This window comes from Saccopteryx bilineata, chromosome 1, assembly GCF_036850765.1.
Source record: "Saccopteryx bilineata isolate mSacBil1 chromosome 1, mSacBil1_pri_phased_curated, whole genome shotgun sequence".
In the NCBI taxonomy this organism is placed as follows: domain Eukaryota; kingdom Metazoa; phylum Chordata; class Mammalia; order Chiroptera; family Emballonuridae; genus Saccopteryx; species Saccopteryx bilineata.
This window is the reverse complement of record NC_089490.1, coordinates 187,002,580-187,020,543: the sequence shown is the minus strand read 5'-3', so window position 1 is coordinate 187,020,543 and position 17,964 is coordinate 187,002,580. Positions and strand designations below refer to the sequence as shown.

General features: G+C 43.0%; 2 non-coding genes across 2 annotated transcripts; one reads left to right on the top strand and one right to left on the bottom strand.

Moving 5' to 3' along the window:
- Positions 1-3,388: 3,388 nt before the first annotated feature.
- TRNAA-UGC (transfer RNA alanine (anticodon UGC)) lies at positions 3,389-3,464 on the bottom strand. Its single transcript has one exon. It is a non-coding gene; the product is annotated as a tRNA-Ala (tRNA).
- A 14,026-nt stretch (positions 3,465-17,490) lies between these two features.
- TRNAA-GGC (transfer RNA alanine (anticodon GGC)) lies at positions 17,491-17,566 on the top strand. Its single transcript has one exon. It is a non-coding gene; the product is annotated as a tRNA-Ala (tRNA).
- Positions 17,567-17,964: the final 398 nt, after the last annotated feature.

Genomic DNA, 17,964 nt, shown 5'->3' with positions numbered 1-17,964 from the left:
CATTTAAGAGGACTATCAGATTGACAGGGATCGGACTATTTTATGGGTATATCATTACCACACTTTATTATCTTCAACAATAGTTTCTGCACATTTTTTGATGCACAGGCCAATAGTAAATACTATTTTGAATAGAAACTTTCAGGTGTGTAGATTTATATTTTGTGCTATACATGTATTGCTGTATTGATACATTATGAACATAATAGCACACACAAAGTAGATATATTAAAAGGATGAGCTAAGTTTGAAATACATAATATTTGAAAATATTTATTAATTTTTCTTCACGGCATAATAATTTGTTTTCTTGAAAATGCTCATTTGAATCAAGGCACTGTGCTAAATTATGTTTCATTATTTTTGAAAATTGTAGTTTAGCATCTTGTGTGACAGAAATTCGAGGTCTCCTTCTAAGTGCAGTTTGCTTTGCCATTGGTTTTAATGGCTACGGTAGGTGACAAAAGACATGTCACAGACACAGTATACACTCGGTGGACACTCCTCATGTGAAGTTCAGCTGTGTGCCGGCTGGTGCGCCTCTGCATGTCTGGTCCTCTTCCGGGTGTTTTTGGTTTGGTGGGAACAATTTCTGATGGGATCTTATCAGGTCGCCCTTGTCTTCCTGAGCAGTGTGGCTGAAGAAACATTGTTCTAGAAACACAAAAATCAGCTTCACGTTACCGTACTTTGTTCGATTTTGCTTGCCTCAGTAAGACCTCTAATCAGAAGGGCTTTCTTTTTTCTGTAATCATTTAAAGTCATTTGTATATTTTGTGAGGGCTAGGGTACATAAAATTAAATAGTATGATCTATAATTCCACTTAACCTGGCATGAACAAAAGGCCACATGTTGCCAGCCACTGGAGGAACGTGAGGGGTGGGATGCCACAGCCCCTCCCTGGCCCCAGGTGTGAACCCCTTGCTGCTCTGTAGAAATGACCCCTAAGGTCAGGGAGGCCTGACCATCTGATATCTCTGCTTAGTGCCGGTGCTGCTATCTGTCAGCCCATAGAGTGAATATTTATAATGCGTATTTCCCTTATTTTTAAGATAATCTATTTGCTCATGTCCTAATATTTTCTTCTCACACCCCGACGATTGTGCTGAGAATCCATGAGGTGCGCATCACACCCCACTTTGGAGACCTTCAAACCAGCAGATAGGCTCTCCCCACCGCAAGGGAGGCAGGGGGCAAGGAGAGACTAGGCGTCCGTGGACGGAGCCCTGAGGTGATGCTCTCTACCTGGCAAATAAAATCCCAGGTGCCTACAAAGCCAGATAGTCATTATGTTGCAACAATACCATTTTCTTTTTCCTCCTGAGACCTTTCTGATGAAATAATCAGATTTACTCTGTCCTATTTTCCAAGTCTCTTTAAGTCTTCTTAAACATGGGCCGGTAGATTCATTAGATTGACAGGTTAGAGCCCTTCTCCCTCCACAAATCAAAAAGTGCAACACAGAAAGGAGGTTCTATTTGTTCATCGTCAGCATTAGGAGCTTGATAAACAGTCTTAATACTAAATGCCAAATATCTGGGTTTGCCGATGTGTCAGAACAGATGGTCATGTTGTTCTTTTCTCACTGCTCAGACTCAAATGAAACAGTGCCCTCCCTGGGATTTCCCTTCTTCTGAGGACAGCCCCCCCCTGGCTCAGCCTGGAGGGGCTTGCTGATGACACACCCCGTCTGCTCCTGTCTGTCCACAGGCCAGAGAGCTCTGCCTTTGTTAGCTGATGCTTGTCTTCAACCAGCCTCTGGACTCTAGCTGTGCCCTCAGCTTTCTCAACCCATTAGGTGGAAGGTCTGGAATTCGTATTGGCCTGAGAATATTTGTGTGACTTGAAACCCCCAATTCAACTCTGAGTTCAGTTAGATTAGTATTTTTGTTATCTTCCATGTGGGCACAACACTTAGATTCATGGTTAACCTTTATGGGGTCACCAACTCCTTTGAGGATCTATGTAACATTTAATAAAAAACATGCTCAGGCCCTGGCCGGTTGGCTCAGTGGTGGAGCGTTGGCCTGGCATGCTGCAGTCCCGGGTTCGATTCCCAGCCAGGGCACACAGGAGAAGCGCTCATCTGCTTCTCCACTCCTCCCCCTCTCCTTCCTCTCTGTCTCTCTCTTCCCATCCCGCAGCCAAGGCTCCATTGGAGCAAAGATGGCCCGGGCGCTGGGGATGGCTCCTTGGCCTCTGCCCCAGGCGCTAGAGTGGCTCTGGTCGCAGCAGAGCGATGCCCCGGAGGGGCAGAGCATTGCCCCCTGGTGGGCAGAGTGTCGCCCCCTGGTGGGCGTGCCGGGTGGATCCTGGTCGGGCACATGCGGGAGTCTATGTGACTGTCTCTCCCCGTTCCCAGCTTCAGAAAAAAAAATGCTCAAACATAAATTATCCCTCTTGAAGTTCATCTTAAACTGGACGTTTTAGAAAACTAAATTTTTACTGAATTCATGTCCTTCAAACAAACTCATCATGGAACTGATTGTTTTTGGTTTTTAATTTTTATTGCAGTTGTTTTCAATGGGTTAGCTTTGAACAGTTATACAATGTTTACGGTATGTCTATTTATACTTCCTTAAACAGTTAAGGACTATTCATTATGGCATGTTTATCCTTAAAGACATGGTTATAAAGGCCCCTGCTTTATAATTTGGCTGCCACTAAAGTCTGTGGCCTCTCTCTTCGTGTTCTCACTAAGAGAACCTTGATTTTGTTAGGGGTGGCAATGTGCCCAGCTGAAAATCTACATTTCCTATCCTCCCTTGTGAAGAGAGGTGGCCATGTGGTTGGATGATTGCCAGTGCTGATTTAAGGAATGCTCCTTAAAAGAGGACTCAGCTGAGATGTGCTGTTTCGCCTCCCCCCATCCCCGCCCCGCTCTATTCTTTCTTTTTCTTGCCCAGAATACAGATGTCATGGCTGGAGCTCCGATTGCCACATTACAGCCATGAGGCAGCCTTGGGAATGGAAGTCGTGCTCTCTGCAGACAGCAGAAGAGAGAGTGGGAAGGAGACTGAGAAATACTTGTGACCTTAACGCTTTGAACTAGTCCCAGGCCTCCCCTCCTTTGGGCCTCTGGTCTTCAAGTTACGTGATAGAAAAAGAAATATTTTTTTGTGTGTGTGTATTTTTCTGAAGCTGGAAATGGGGAGAGACAGTCACACAGACTCCCGCATGCGCCGGACGGGGATCCACCCGGCACGCCCACCAGGGGCGATGCTCTGCAGCGACCGGAGCCACTTTAGCGCCTGGGGCAGAGGCCAAGGAGCCATCCCCAGTGCCCGGGCCATCTTTGCTCCAATGGAGCCTTGGCTGCGGGAGGGGAAGAGAGAGACAGAGAGGAAGGAAGGAGGGGTGGAGAAGCAAATGGGCGCTTCTCCTATGTGCCCTGGCCGGGAATCGAACCCGGGTGCCCCGCACGCAAGGCCGACGCTCTACCGCTGAGCCAACCGGCCAGGGCCGAAAAAGAAATCTTGATTGTTTGTTGCAGGATTGTATACATGAAACCTGTATAATTTTGTTAACCAATGTCACCCCTATAAATTCAATAGAAAGGAAAAAGAAAAAAATATCCTTTACCCAAATAAATAAGTAGGTGTACACACACACACACACACACACACCCGTCCATGCAACGTAACACACTTCTTCACTAATACAAAACTCAAAACTCTTCTATATGTATTTTTAAAAGTCTATGAATGTTAAATAGCACTTTTCCCTCCTAAACACCCCCCCATAATTTCAGCAAATGCAACAGTCTTTTGAAAATGAGTTATTGATCAACCTGTCTATAAATTATCAGCGATAATACGTATTGGTGTTTAGCGTACAATAATACATTCTTGCAAAAATTCCCCGCCTAGAAGCATTAATGTCCCTTGATGTCTCCTCCCCAAAACCGACTTCCACTGGCATCCGTTTCCTATTGCTGCTGTAACAAATTCCCGCAAACGTAGTGGCTTAAAAGTTAAAAAGGAAAAAAAAAAACCTCTACGAATTTATTAGCTATAGTTCTGGAGGTTAATGGGTCTCACTGAGCAAAACTCAAGGTGCTGCCAAGGCTGAGCTCTTCTCTGGAGGCTCCAGGAGAGAACGCACTCCCTTGCCCCTTCCAGCTCCTGGAGGCTGCCGCACTCCTGGGCTCCCTTCCATCTGCAAGGCCAGCCCTGGCTGCTTGAGCTGTTCTCACATCGCCCGACTCTGACACTGATTCTCCTGCCTCCCTCTGTCAATTACAAGGACCCTTGTGATTACCTTGAGACCACCTGGATAATTCAGAACCATCTCCCTCTCTCAAAACCCTTAATTTAATTGTATTGGCAAAGTTCATTTTTTTTCAGGTAAGATAATATATTTACAGGTTCTGGGAACTTTTCTATTGAAAAATAAATTAATCAAAAGAAAATAGGAGATTCTAGACATCCCTTCTAAGGCTAACTGAATTGAAAAATGAAAGTGGGAATTTCAAGAGAAACACTGATGTATTTAGATGTTGTAGGTAAATTGATATTGTGACAGAGTGGCTGATAGCCATCTGTGTTCAGTTTGGCTCTGTTGAAAACACTGGAAGCTCTCTGCAGTGGGTATTCGTAGTTATTTTACTGTTCAGCCCATTCCTCTTACCAATAGCATCTGACTTCCTTTGCAGAACTACCACTTCTCAATGGATAGAGTTTGTTGTATAAAAACAGGTGTCCTGCCCACGTGGCTAAGGGTGGCCATGGGACACAAGCAAGGTCAATTAAATGCTTCTTTTCCAAAATCTAAATTTTGATCAGTGTTACGGACTAAATGTTTGTGTCGTCCCCCCCCCCCAACCCCCACCGAATTCATACATTAAAGCTATAATCCTCAAAGCAACCACATTTGGGGGTAGTGCCTTTGGGGGGTGATTAAGTTTAGACTAGGTCATGAGACTGGGGTGCTCATGATGAGATTAGTGGTATTATAAAAAGAGAAAGAGAGAGATCCCCCATCCATACCCACATGTCAAGGAAAGACCATGAGAAAACACAGCAAGAAGGAAACCCCTTGATCTTACACTTCCCCAATCTCCAGAACTGTCAGAAATGAATCTCTGTTGTTCAAACTAGCCAGCTTTAGACACAAAGTGACAATTCAACTGAAGTGTCTGACATTCATGTATCACTGCAGCAACTCTAAAAAGAAGAAACAACAATAACAAACAACCCTCCCTATAAAAGGGGGGGGGAGTACTCAGTAAAATATAAAACAAAACCTGTAAAAACAACATTGAAGCCAGTGTTCAGCACTGTATCAAAAAAATGTTAAGAATTTATTTAACACCTTCAGTGTTAATTAGGAGCTATTTCTGACATCTCTTGTTTTCACCACTGGGGTAAAAAGGTCAAGGAAGTCCTAAGGAATTGCTTAGGTTTTTTGAGAACATTGAGAGAGCTTCCACTTTAGTAGCTTGATATTACAGTTTAGGGTGATATGCTCACTACTGACCCTGAGAGGCAGTGCCCCCCTCCCTCTCTGTTCTGTAGCCAGGCCAGTGGTGGTGATCAAATGGCTTTAGTCAATATTTGAGTGATTGTATAACTATTTTATAGAACAACAACAAAAAATAAATGCAGTACATCCCTCAGAGCTCTCAGCTGTCAATACCAGAAACCCCACTTGACTTGAGTTGAGCATGAAAGAAAGATAACGTGGAAGAGACCAGGGGAGTTCACAGAATGGAGGGAGGGGGAGGAGCCCAAGCCCCAAAAGGCAGTGGAGAGGAGAAGCAGGCAGCAGGGAACTCAGACATTAGAATGAAGGACTTGACCTGTTGTGTCACCTATCCCTACAAGCTGGCTTCACTCTTTCAGACCAGCTTTCCCCGTGTGGTAGAGTCACATGTCTCTTTCAGAAAGAAAGGGCTCTCCCTCCAGCCCTAGTTCCACTTGGAAACTCCTACAGAAGACCTCTAATTGGTTCGTTTCCATGGCCTCTTGGAGCCATCATGAAAGACAGTACATAACACATGAAGATTAACCACAGTCCAGCCCCTATGACAGGAACAGAGAAGTCAGAGCTCTATGAGTTCACATGAAAACCACGCAGTTGAAATGGAGAAAGGACACTTCCCTCCAAAAGTGGGGAACTTGTTATCAAAAGAAGCTATAAGCAGTTCAAGGTAGACAAAAATCATAAAGGTTCAACAAAGCATGCATAGGGGGTCAAATATGCCAAGGAGTACATCTGGATATTCAACAGGCTGGTCAGAGGGAAGAATCTGGATTTCATTTGCTTTCAGAAACTAACATCTCATCAAAAGTGCAGACAAATGAGATGGGATTTACTCAAAAAATATTTGTATAGGTTCTACTGAGCAAAGACAGCTTGTTCCCGGTTGTTGACTACTCTCTGGCTTGCTCAAGACTCTGACATTTTCTTTCTCTTTGTGGATGTGAAGGCCCTTTTCATTTGGCTTGGCAGTATCAGTTCCGGAGGGCTTTCTTGCCACATGCAGGAGAGAAAGAAAGAACTGTACACTGGCCTTCAATGTGGGTTTCTTTGTAAGCTGCATTCTAGACGGAATATGGCATGCCTCGCCAGAGTTAAAATGTATGAGTCTGTAGAGCTACACCCTGAAAGTGTTTAATATATAGAGGGGTATGTGTGTGTGTGTGTGTGTGTGTGTGTGTGTGTATGAGTGTGTGTGCTTGTGTACGTGAAAGGGCATATATGTGAAAACTCTTGTAAAATGAAAGATAACTGAAGGGGGGCTGAGTAATCTAATGGCTCAACAATTTTTAAAGGAAGCAAGTATACTCATTAACTTTGACATAATGTGTATATCTCCTGCATCATGAAAATGTTGATTTTATTAATCATAGTAGTTGGCCAATGATAACAATTTCAAAATAATCCCTTGATAGTCAATGGCCTGCCAACTATTTCTATAGTTATTAAAACACTCCTCTTCTGATATAAATATATATCACTGCATTTTTTCAAAGTTTAATTTCCTTATTCTTTATAAACCAGGGAAAGTAACTTTCCTTACTGTTCTTCACATTTTTACTATTACTACAAATATGCATTACTTAGACCTAGATGCTAAAATTAAATTTTTTTTCTTCAAGATTATTTTTATAGTAAATAATAAATTAATATAGATAGATGTGCTTATAATGAACACTTATCATCTTTGAGTTTCCCCCAAGAGCACACGCTGAGATAAGGATAGACTGGGGGTAGTTTATTTGGTCCCAGTAAGCCCAAGGGATGGAGTGGGCAAGAGGAGAGAAGTGAAAAAGTTTGTGTTAATCAACAGGTTACTACTTCAGGCCGCTGGGGCTCATCTCTACTGGAGGTCTCCTAAGAAACCATGTAGAACATGTCCCAGAACTAACCCTCTGAACGGCAGGGAAGTAGGTGCATCTCTGTCCTTGAACCTCTTGGTTAAAAGGCACTAACCCCGGCACGTGTAGGCAATACTCCCCGTGGGCGCGGAGGGCCTGAGGTGGTGAAGCAGACAGGTGTTGCACTCCAGGTAGGAAGCAGTCAGTGTGCATGGAGATGTTGCTACAGCCCTAGGGGAACTGACAAGAAAACGGGGACATGAGCAGAGTATCAGGAGTGACCCCCATGTTCCCCCCTTGCTCTGGCCAGATCCTCTTATGCCCACCCTGAGGTTCCTGTTACTGACCATTCCAAGGTTGTAACTGGCTGCAATTTTCAAAAGAAAGTGAAAATAGGAATTGGTAAGACAAGCCACAGTCTTCATTGCTGCAGCTGGTCCCAAGGCCACAATCTATACTCATCATCTCTCTCCTCTCCCACCTGTTTTCTTACCCATAGCCAGCACTTCCTTCAGCCCAAGTTGCTTGCTCAGTAGGCTGACCAGATCTTCATCCCTGAGCAGTTGAGCCCTGCTCACCTTGCCAGGTTAGGCTCCTGTGGCTTGAACCGCTGTCACCAAGCATAGGAGTATGAACGGGTTCTTCAGGGAGCTCCCTGAATTTTAAACATCTCCTCCCCACCCCCAGTAGGTAGCAGTAACTTTGACTTTCCAAGATTTTCCTGCTGCTCTGTTAACACAAGGATACCAACATCATTTGGTGGCAGTCATTGGTTTAGATGCAGTGGAAACATTACTGTACCCCTGGCGGAAATGCCAACCCTTTCTATACACATACCCTGAGACTTAGGCCTTGTGCAGGAAGGGCCTAAAGCTATAAAAATTAAAAGGACAATTTCCACTAATAGCTCACTGGGCATATGGTGAATGGGGACAATTCTAATTGCATCCTTTGATTACTATTCCTGTGTAGTCTAGATAGTGGGGATACAGCACACGTAGTGCCTACATGTAGCAATCATTGGTTTAACATCTATGCCTCATACTTGAGAACAGTGACCCAACCAACCATGCAAGGTGTCACCCCTAAGGTGATGCCTTAGCTGAGTCTGTAGGAGGCTATTCATACAGTCTCTCAGGTCCCATCAAAACCAGTAGCTTCTCATAAATGGGTCAGAGTAAGTAGTCTCAAGAGTACTATTTTTTTTTTTACCTTAACAATCCAAAGTAACTCACCAAGGGTGGTGCCTCTTTTACAGGTAGTAAATGCAATGCATCCTTTTTGATTGGATATCCTAGAACATTGGGCCCTGAAAATATTTTCTGATGTGTCAGGCTTTATTTCTCATCCTCCAGCATGATGTATGTTACTAAAACAACCAGTATACTTGCTCCTTCCTAAAAACCAAGTCCAGTTACCATGTTCTCATTAATATCATGAGCCAGCATGATGTTCTGCAGAATGTCAAATGATCGGGTCCCTGCAGACAGACATTGTAACAGAAAGGAGGAGCACTAATATAACCTTATGACCAGGTGGTGAATGATAAATAGAATGCATTTGCTATAACAACAGCCTTTGGCACTTAGCAGGAGGCTATCACTGAAAGAGTCTGCATTCACAAGGGGAAGATAGCCTGGTGCATTTTCACTTTCAGGAGGAGTATCTTACTAAAGCATCCTACTAAAACAGCGGCTGGCTTGCTCTTTCTGTGCCTTGGCTTTCTTACAGATGGTGGCCTCAGGGTAGTTGGTCTTTCATGGTGGCTCTGGCTTCCTATGGCAAATGTTCCCATGAGCAAGGCAGAAGCTGTTTCACCTTTTATGGCTCAGCCTTGGGAATCACCCAGCATCACTTCTGCTGGTCAGGCAGGTCAAGTCCAGCCCAGCTTCAAGCAGAGGTGAATTAGACTCGACCTCGTGGTAGGAAAATGGTAAGGTTTCCCTGTGGAAGAGCCTTTGGGATGAGGGATGTCACTGCAGCCATCTTCAGAAAAGAAAATCTATCACATCCCTCACAGCATACTTAACTCAGGCTGTGCCGAGACTGGTCCCCAGTTTTGGGAACTGGGGCAGTGAAGGGAGCTGAAGACAGACCTTGAGGCATCTGCTTCAGAGGAGAATTTGGTTGTGTCTGTAGGCAATGGAGAGCTGTTCTCTTCAACTAACAGGGCGAAGGAGACTTCTGCTGACCTGGATGCTTCAGGGAGGTCTAGGTGTTCAAGGTTCTCCACCCCCATGACCTCATTCCAGTCCTCAGGGCCAACTGCCTCCCAGCCAGGGCTTTGACTTTTGCATGAGATGCCTGCCTGGCCTGTACCTTCAGTCTGCTTTGCGTTTCTGTCACCCTTAAACATGACACACACATACACCACCACCATCACCACCACCACCACCACCACCCACCCCTGGCATGATTTTTCAGAAGTCTGCCCTCTGGCTGCAGGACAGGGAAATCTCCAAGGAGGCTGTCTGGCTTCCCTCCCTATGTTCTGAATAGATGGCTGGATGATGTAAACCTACCATTCTCTTTCCTCAATGCTTCTGGCCAGTAAGCAAAAGCCAGACACCTCTTCAATTCCTATGATTGTCACACCCCGTATAGATGTAGCACTGTTGCATAACCTCTTCCCAGGACACTGCAGGTGAAATGTTCTGGCAACTGTGATCTACAAAGTGCCAGGGCTGATTCACCACCCGAATTACCATCACTGTGATGTCTTTGTTGCCTTCGTACCATTGAGAATATACTTCCTCAGGCTGCTTCCACTGCCAGTTGTTTCAGTTTGAGTTCCTCCAAGATCAGAGCTTAAGACAAGGTCTTGGGTGCAAGGAATTTATTTGGAGGCTATCCCAAGAATCATAGGTGAGAGAGTATAGGAAGCAAGGGAGGAAAAGGAGAAAATCCATTTGATGAATGGGTTTCTCCCATGCGGACTTCTGAGGAGCCTGCAAAAGCTTGGTAATAATCCCACCAAGCTACAAGAAAGTTAGCTATTCATCCATCAGTTCCCATTCTTCATGGGTGAGAGGTTCCTCTTCCGTGTAACCCTCTCCAAAGCTCACTCTCAATGCAGAATGAAGTCAAACTCTTTCAACAGCCTTCAAGGTCCTGTATATTCTAGCCCTGGTTGCTTCTCTGATATCATTTCCTACTATTTTCTCCTTCACTGACACTCTTCCAGCCTTCCTGGCATCCTTGCTCTTTCTTGCCCACTCTAAGCACGTTCCCACCTGAGGGCCTCGGCCAAGAGAGAATTCCTGCCCAGATATCCATGTGGATATCCATCTCCCTTACTTCCTTCAAGTCTTTGCTTGGATGTTACCTTCTTAGTGAAGCCTTAGTCAAAACTGATCATTCCGTTTGAATTTGTGACTCACCCTCCCCTTGGACACCCTCATAACTAATGTTCTTTTTGTTGTTGTTTTTTCCGTAGCACTCACTTTAACTCACTGTGACTTACACATTGTGTTTATGGTTTATTATCTGTCTCTTCTCATTTACTCTGGCCCAAATGGTCAAGGGAAGGCAAGAAAAGTTTCTGATCATGTTTTATTTCTGTGAGCAGACTTTCTCAATGTTCCTTATGCCTACTTCCTTCTGAATACACTTTTCTTAATACTAATAAGAAAAGTGTATTTCATTTAACTTGACTCCCCATCCCAGCAATATCATGTACTTCATTCAAAGAAATAAGGTGCTGAAGGTTTTTTATGTCAGATGAGTACTTTGCATCTCCAAAGACCTCAAGATTAGGTGATGCCCAATACATTTGACTCCAGTCAAACTAGCATGATCCCTATAGACAGTTCTTCACAGAAACTTATGTAAAATATGTTTCCCTGTAGAATTTGCTTCCTATTTTAAACAGATTCTAAGTGCCTAACTATAGGGTATTTATTAATAAAATATTTCAGCCAATTACTTATCAGGAGGCAATGCTTTATAGCATGCCTGGCATATGGTAGGTGCTTCATAACTATGTTTTAGACACATCCCCATTTTGTCCTCCTTAAAAATGTACTGCCTATTTAATCTGATATCTTTCTTCCTAAGAGCTCTTAGCTCAGCATAGCTCAGGTGAGTTTAAAGCTATTACATCACTGCCTGACCAAGCGGTGGCACAGTGGATAGAGCATCGAACAGGGAGGTACAGGACCCAGGTTCCAAATCCTGAGGTCACTGGCTTGAGCACAGTCTCATCTGGCTTAAGCACAGGTTGCTAGCTTGAGCATGGGATCATAGACATGACCCCATGGTCACTGGTTCGAGCCCAAAGATCACTGGCTTGAAGCCCAAGGTTGCTGGCTTGAGCAAGGGGTCACTCAGTCTGCTGTAGCCCCTCTGGTCAAGGCACATATGAGAAAGCAATTAATGAACAACTAAGGTGCCACAACAAAGAATTGATCTTTCTCTTCTCTCTCCCTTCCTGTCTGTCTGTCCCTTTCTGTCTGTCTGTCTCTCTCCTTCTCTCTCTCTCTCTCTCTCTCTCATACACACACACACACACACACACACACACACACACACACACACACACAAGCTATTACATCACTAATTCAACCTGTGAAGCAGAGAGTTAACAACTGCTGTTACCCTCTTTTTGTAGAAAGGGAAATGGAGTCCAAGTGATTTGCCCCAACTTTTATGTGACATTGTCACAGGTTTTTGTTCTATCAATTCCTGGTACCTTCAAGCCAATATTTGGGTGCTGTTTCATGAGAGCCTGTAAGTGAAACTAGCTGTGAGAAATCAGCCTCGCAAAAATACTTGATATTTATTACGCTTCCTGGGACCCTTGAGTATTCTGCATCTCAGTACTCAAGAAACGAGCAGTAAATTCTGAGGTCCATTTCATGCTGAGTGAAATGATTGAAGTCAACAATCATTAAAGGTGATGAAAATGATAAATTCTGCTCCATATTTCAACTGTTTTTCATCCCTGCTTATGCTCATCAATCAGCAAATTAGAAGACAGTGCCTATATTGACATTGCTATTCATTTAAATCATTTATTTAACCACTCTCATAGACTTTTAATGCAGCACAGGAGAGATTTTAAAAATTTCACCCAATTCATAAAAAAGTTAAGTGTAAATCCAATCCAACACGTTAGTAGCCTCACAAATTATATTTCTAAGAACTCTAAATGAAAACTATGAATATCAGCTCAATCAGTAGTTTCCAGACCTGGTTGCTTGCATCTGAATCATCTGAGTAGATTAAAAATAAATAAAAATAATGAAACAGTGTGTATCCAATCCCTAAACAGTCTAGATTCAGCAGGTTTGAGTTAGTAGTTCAGAAATTAGTATTTGAAAAACGTCTCCCCACTGAATCAAGATGTAAACAGACTTTCAGGATAAAAAGGGAGTCAGCTTGGAACTTCTCACCAGTTGGCTGATTATTAATGGACCCAAGGCAGACAAACCAATTTCATTGGAGAGTCTTCATTCTGAATGTCAAACAGATAACTTAGCATATTAAAATCTCCTTTACACACCGCTGACCTGTACCATATAGGATCAATGTGGCAACTTTTGTAAATACACAGGGGAGAGGCTGCCTTAGGTCCACCTCAGCTGATGCTGCCATCCCTCAGGGGCGCCCCCTACCTCCAAGCTCACAGCACCACTAGACTTGGCTTTTCTTCCTTATTAGCCATCACCTCTCACCACTTTCCACACCCCACCCCCAACTCTACCTTGCTCTTTTCCCACTGGGCAAGTATGAAGGATATGTGTGTGAAGTATAAATAATAGGTCCCAAGTGAACAAAGAGCTCATGTGGACCTAGACTACCTGATTTATTTTGATAGAGTCTTTTTAAGTAACCACCCCATGTAAGTTCATATTTTTCTTTGCGGTATTATTCCCTAATCCTTTCCTTCTACTTAATTTGCACATTGAATCATTACTGTCTTCTGATAGCTATTCTCTATTTATCATTAGTAAACTTACTTTATTGATCTCATCCTTTGCTCCAATTTGTCATGATTTTATGAATTTTAATTCAATTCCCTCTGCATCTGTGATCCCTCCAGCATCAAAGCATCTTTACATATTTATTAATGTGGTCTCCAGTCTATCTTCTAAAGCTGCTATTATTATTATTTGATGTTAATGAGACCATTTAAAAATATTATGCCGCCACAACATCTATTGGGGAAAAAAAGTCTTACGTTGACAGTAAGCCATTAATATTAGCTTTTATGTTTACTTTTTTTTTTTTTTTTAACAATTTGACATCCATTTTACAGCTGAGTTGCTTGATATACATGTCTCTAGTTTTCCTCCAAGTGTTATATAAAAGCAAATGCTTTTCTAACACAGTGAAATAATATCATGCAATGCTCATTTCAACACTGTATTTCTTTTACGTATGGCGCTTCTGAGTCCATCAGATAGATAAATTCTCAACTTTTCTTCACCTCCATTAAATTAAGGTAAAAAAAATCCCAAAATTCAAGGCAACGTTAAAATAATAGAAAGGCTTTGACATAAAACTACAAATCCTAGACACTTACAGGTAATGCTGACGCTACATCCTGAATTCATTCTGCAGAATCTAAGTTCTAGTCGATACAAGATTTTCGAATTTCCCCAAAGAGCTGCTTATCATGGGTACTTACAGTACATAAAAGAAGTAGGTTGAGATAAATTAGTGGATTAAGATATAGCTATCCCAGAGCTTTTTGGCAATTTCATTCAAAATAGTATAAATCTGTATCAAGATGATGAACCTAGCTGTAACATTCCATGCTTGTTTGTATTTTCCAGTCACAAATTTTAGCTCTTTCTGGAATCATTACACTTCAGAATGCTTGAGAAGCAATATGAAGCAATGTTATTCTCTACTTCCATATTAATAAACAGAAGAGAGAGGAGTGTTTATATCTCCCTGGAGTTTTAAGTCAAGGGGCCTCCCCGGTCCTGTTTCCATCACTGGTCTTTCTGCACTGCTCTCTCCTGACAGCCTACGACTTGCTTCCAAATGAAACTTTTGGTGTGATGACCAGTTTTCAGGCTGAAGGACTCATCTTCGTCACTTGCCCAGTTTAGACCTTTCCATTCCCAATGGCTTAATATTCATAATTTAGATTTTCCCTCCAACTAGGCTTGTCAACTGCTCCTGGTAATCACAATTCTGGGTCTAGCTCCTAAGGCATTTCATCTCAGCAGGACCTGGGGTCTGGCACTCGGCTGTGTACTCTAGATCCTTCTGGAAAATACAGACGGTGTCCATGCAACGCACAGCCGAATTGGCCTGAAATGAAAAAAATGTGGTTATATTTCAAATCAACAATTTTGTCTCTTTAGTTGAACCACAGGGTGCTGCCCCTCATGCTTATGAGGCCTTAAGACAGTCTCTGCCACAAATGTGAATGTGACAAAATGGCGTTTGATGGTGTGGATTTGATTTTCCTGCATAGAAAAGGCCTGAACTATCACTTAACTAAAAGAGACTTCAAAAGTCACCTTGTTTAATGTTTCCAGTTACTGGAGAAACTGTATGATGCAGACTTTCAAAGATGATTTTTTGAATTCCTTTTAGTCTCATGAAGTATTAAGGGCAGGAGAGAGAGGGAGGCCTCAAAGAACATATAGTTGACCTTCTCATTTAACAGAATAAAAAAATATAAATCACAGACAAACTAAATAAATTTTCTAGAGCTTGAACTAGAACCCAGATCTGCAGTCCTGATCTAATTTCTTTATTTTTCTGCTTGATCTTAGTGTGAAACTGCTTCTACTTTCCCAAAGATTAGTAAAATGGGACCACGATGCCTCAGTAAGAAAATAAAAGCATCATAAGGAAAGAAACCTGGCATATATATTGGAAATTTCTAGAATGCCTTATGAGTTGTACCCTCTTGTGAAATTGGACCCTAGCCTTTTAAAATGGGAAAGAACACATCTTCTCTACTCCTGCCTGTATAAGAAGGCAACAGTCATCCCCTGTGCCTGTTATGTAATTTAGAGTTCACTAACCAGCTCCCTGTTCTTAATTCTATCCAAAGAAGTTGCTACCAACAAAGTTCTCTGTTGTGTTGCTTTAAAATTGATTTAAAATGATTTTGTAACATGCACTGTTTATTTGGAAAATATCGGTTTACTGAATTATGCAGCTCTTCTGAATGTTGACATGCTCTACTATATGATATCAGAGCCACACTGATTAATGTCACCACCAAACTCATTTTAAAAATCTTTAAGTATTGGGAAACTGTCAGGCTCACAGTGGCAAGTATAGATTTTCAAAAATTCTCATTTTCACTGAAAAGCTCAAATTTTATCATTGGCAACAAAAACTCTCAGTTGTTTTCCTTCAAGTGATGAGACCATTGCCTTCATTTTAAAAAAGAAATGTCTACCAGATACATAGATGGGAAGAACGAGAGTCTTTTTTTTCTTTCAGGTAAAAGTAGTGTTCTGTGAAAAGAGCGGCTAGTTCGGCTGTGGACAAACGATCCCTCCCGTACTTTTCCCGGAGATGTGTGTAGCATGGAAGCGTGCAGCAGAAATGATATTTCTGTCCTTCTCAATTCTTCGCTTGCTTACAATATTATAAAAACCTGTATTCCAGAGTCTATATTTAATAAAATTAATAATTTTTGCTGCTTCATCAAGGGCATTCTTAAGTGACACTGGCATCATTCCCTCTGGGCAGCGTGAGGTGGGGAAGAACGTAGTGATAACCAGTCCAGTCTGGGGCCAGTATGTAACTCATACACTATAGTCTATACATAGTAGTAGTAGTAGTCCATGTGGTATGCAATCTACCCTTGCACATATCTTGGTGTAATGCTAAAAGACCCAGAGCTTACTGGGAGCTGTTGGTATACAGAGCTAATGAGTGAGAAAGAATTTTTCTAGTAATACCCACAATTTCTCCATTGCCAATAATTTCACAAACAGTATTCACACTGGGGCACTAACGGCTTTCCTTACCATTGTTTTTGCACCATCAATGCCTATACCAATACAGTGAAAAAGGCAAATCACATGTTAGTATTATTATGAACATAGTTTGACGTCATAGGGCCCCCTCAAGTTTCTCGGGGCCACCAGAAGTCCATGGACCACAATGGAAGAACCGTGAGCTAAGTTAATGTGAGCCTAAACCAACCCAAAGGAGAGGCTCTCGAAGTCTCTGTCATTGGAGAAGCAGGTGAAAATAAGACTGGTCACCTTAATTTATACTCTTGTGTTATGATTTTATCTACTTAAAGCATCACCTGTCTTGTTTTCTTGCAAAATCCTTTTCTAGCTTACTCCAGGTATAGGCCAAGTAGGGTTTTCAAGGCTGAACTATCTGGGCACTTAACACCTTGTGGCCAATCTGGTCGTTTTGCCCCTTGGGCCTCTCGGACTGCGATAGGCTACACCCTATCATCACTGAGCTCATAAGGGGCAAGGCTGGAGGGTCAGGGAAGTTTAATTGGCCTGAACCCCTGTAATGATCTGAGGCTCTGCTAGTTTGGACATCAGAGATTCCAGGAAGCATGTCAGTGACCTCTCTTGAAATCGAGCCTGCATGGTTTTGACCCCGTTATTAAGAGCTTTTGACATTCAGTGAAATAAGGGGCAATTGTAAAGGTGACGATGAGAGCTGTACCTGATCCAGTGGGAAGTGGCCCCCCAGAAGGATCCCTGTGCTGGACTGTATTGGAGTGATAATAACCAGGAGGACCTCTAGGAAAGTTCTCTTATCAGTGATAGGAGTGTATTAGAATAGAGAGCCATGGACATGTCCACCCTCAGATTCGAAGAGCTTTTTCAAGGGCCATGCATTTCAATTCACAAGTATTGGAGCAGTTCTTTGTTTCTCTAGAGAAAATATGTTAAAAGTTGTTTTTGCAGATTACATCTGATAAAGACTGGGGTGAAAAAAAATTCTAGTTTGAAAGGAAAAGTTAATTAGAAAACAAATAGAGTTAATCACAGTTTAAAACATCCCATTAGACCAGGCAGTGGTGCAGTGGATAGAGCGTCAGACTGGGATGTGGAGGACTGAGGTTTATGACCCTGAGATCGCCAGCTTGAGCGCGGGCTCATCTGGTTTGAGCAAAATCACCAGCTTGGACCCAAGGTCACTGGCTTGAGCAAGGGGTTACTCGGTTTGCTGAAGGCCCATGGTCAAGGCACATATGAGAAAGCAATCAGTGCCCTGGCCGGTTGGCTCAGTGGTAGAGCGTCGGCCTGGCATGCGGAAGTCCCGGGTTCGATTCCCGGCCAGGGCACACAGGAGAAGCACCCATCTGCTTCTCTACCCCTCCCCCTCTCCTTCCTCTCTGTCTCTCTCTTCCCCTCCCGCAGCCGAGGCTCCATTGGAGCAAAAGATGGCCCGGGCGCTGGGGATGGCTCCTTGGCCTCTGCCTCAGGCACTAGAGTGGCTCTGGTCGCGACAGAGCAATGCCCTGGATGGGCAGAGCATCGCCCCCTGGTGGGCGTGCTGGGTGTATCCCGGTCAGGTGCATGCGGGAGTCTGACTGCCTCCCCGTTTCCAGCTTCAGAAAAATACAAAAAAAGAAAAAAGAAAAAGAAAGAAAGCAATCAGTGAACAACTAAGGTGTCACAACAAAAAACTGATGATTGATGCTTCTCATCTCTCTTCATTCCTGTCTGTCTGTCCCTATTT